This window comes from Armigeres subalbatus, chromosome 3 (genome assembly GCF_024139115.2).
Source record: "Armigeres subalbatus isolate Guangzhou_Male chromosome 3, GZ_Asu_2, whole genome shotgun sequence".
NCBI lineage: Eukaryota > Metazoa > Arthropoda > Insecta > Diptera > Culicidae > Armigeres > Armigeres subalbatus.
In genome coordinates this window covers 103,423,079-103,425,699 of record NC_085141.1, presented here as the reverse complement: position 1 = coordinate 103,425,699, position 2,621 = coordinate 103,423,079, and the positions used below count along the sequence as shown (strand labels likewise).

At 43.0% G+C, this 2,621-nt stretch overlaps 1 pseudogene; it reads left to right on the top strand.

Annotated features, from left to right (window-relative positions):
* The first annotated feature begins 409 nt into the window (after positions 1–409).
* The window catches only part of LOC134221849 (serine protease easter-like), a 10,044-nt pseudogene continuing 7,832 nt past the window's right edge, over positions 410–2,621 (top strand).

Below are 2,621 nucleotides of genomic sequence, written 5' to 3'. Positions count from 1 at the left end.
CTTTCAACTCATCTTACTCGCCTATCGATTTGCGTGTATCCAAACTTTCTGATCATAGAATGAAAGCGACAACGTTAACAACCACTTGGAGAGGAACAAAGCGAATTGAGAAAAAACTTCCCAAGGAAAGTGACAAAGTTATTAATTGGTTCAAGTGGAACGATCGAGAGATTGAATTGGAAGAAGACCCAGCGGAAAAGTATGATGCTGACCATCGAATCGAGAGGAATGTGGAGAAAATTGAGTGGGAGGAAGAGCCCGAGGAGGAAGAAGATGATTTTGAAGGAGATCCGTCTCTTCTGAACGAATTTACAATAAACGAATATTTCGAAAACTACCGTAACATGCACTCAGATGATGAGGTGTCTCCCGATTCAGATGATGATATGCTCAATATGCAACACGAAATATGAATGCGGTTGAACTAGGTAAGACTTGTTAACTAAATTATTCATTTAACTCGTTAAAATTATGAACATTAATTTCAGTTGAAATTTCCGGTCTATATCCACCAAAATTTCTACAGCCAAGAACAAGAAGATAATGAAGATGACATGGATAATACAACTCACCACAACTTGGAAAAAGAACTTGTTGAGTCGAAAGAAAAGAAAATGTCACTAAGAACTAGGAACAAGTACAGGCGATGGGCAATATAATTAGGATAGGCAAATTTTGGGTAAAATTAGATGTGTTGTAACTATCTTAGTTGTCATCCGATTTTGACAATTCAGGCATGCCGAACTAGAAAATTATTGCAGTTTGACGGTATGTCTATGAACTGGACTATGACCACCGATTCCGGAGATATTCCGGGTTTTTCGGAGGAAGGTTCAAAACCGTCAATTTGAGGTGGATATTAGGAGAAGTTGTGGCTAAAAATTGAATAATATGAGTAACCACAAATGAAGTAGGGCTCTTGCTGATTGGAACCATAAATTAGGATTTGGAATAAGACCAGAATCAAGTCAGATATGGCCATTTCTTTATAATCGGTTCCGATCAATACATATCAAAGGGGTCAGGCCACAACTTCATTTGAATCTTTCTTTTTGTTAGATGGTCCACTATGACTTTATTCTAGAAGGCCTCTAGTGTGTCAAGAATGAAAACCAATTGAATAAACGGATCCTGGCGCTGGCATGTCCCGGAACCTGTGAATGGGATTTATGTTTGCACCAAAATCAGTCATTTATGACCTTTTTTCATGGTTTTCAATCAGGAAGCAAAGTATGAATATAAAATGTTATTGACGCTCTGTCCGCTTCCAGGATCTACGGATTGGCCCCAGGAACCTGTGGAAGGGACATTTAGTTTACCACCAAAACCAGACATTCGACGGCTCTTTTTCATGGTTTTCGATCAGGATGAAGTATGAATATAAAATGGTTAATTGACGGTTCTGACTCGCTTCAGGACCTACGGATTGGCCTGGGAACCTGTGGAAGGAAATTTTAGTTTGCACCAGCCAGTCGTTACGGCTCTTTTTCATGAGTTTTCGATCAGGTAGCGAAGTATGAATATAAAATGGTCCATTATCTGTCCGCTTCCAGGATCTCACAGAGCCCGGGAACCTGTGGAAAGACATTTTAGTTTACTCACAAAACCAGTCATTCGACGGCTCTTTTTTCATGGTTTTCGATCAGGAAGCGAAGAATGAGTATAAATTGGGCCATTAATGGATTGACCACTTTAGGACTTACGGATTGCCCCCGGAGAACTGTCCCCGGGGAACCTGTGAATGGGGACATTTAAGTTTTAGCACCAAAATCAGTCATTTGACGGCTCTTTTTCATGGTTTTCGATCAAAAGCGAAGTATGAATATAAAATGGTCCATGACGGTCTGATCGCTTCAGGACCTACTGGTTGCCTGAAGAACTTGTGGAAGAGGACATTTTATTTACCACCAAACCAGTCATTCGACGGCTCTTTTCATGGTTCTCGATCAGGAAGTGAAGTATGAATATAAATGGTTAATTGACGTTCTGACCGCTTCCAGGACCACGGATTGGCCCCGGGGAACCTGTGGAAGGGACATTTAGTTTTAGCACAAAAACCAATCATTGGACGGCTTTTTTATGGATTTCTATCAGAATGTGAAGTACGAACAATAAATGGACCACTGACGGCTCTGACGCCGAAGTCGGACGCCGCGGCTTAACATTGGGCGGCTACAAGACGGTAGACTAGCCCAAGAATACGCGCAGCAGCTGGAAGTGCACTCAACGGAAGAGCAGCTAGGCGCAGCGTCTCTTGAAGATGGCTGGAGATATTCGATCCGCCATATGCACCGCAACGCGCACTTGGCACGGTGCCCTCGGATCAGAGAAACGACTGGTATGACGGCGAATGTGAGCAGTTAGTGGAAGAGAAGAATGCAGCATGGGCGGTGCTGCAACACCGCACGAGGGCGAACGAAGCACGATATAAACAGGCGCGGAACAGAAAAACTCGATTTTCCGGAGGAAAAGCGCCAACAGGAAGATCGAGACAGGAAGAAACGAGCAACTGTCCGCGCTAATAACACGAAAGTTCTATGAGAAGTTAAACCGTTCACGGGGCCACTACGCCAGCCTGATATGTAAGGCGAGTAACATGCAATCTGAACGCGGCTACCGAT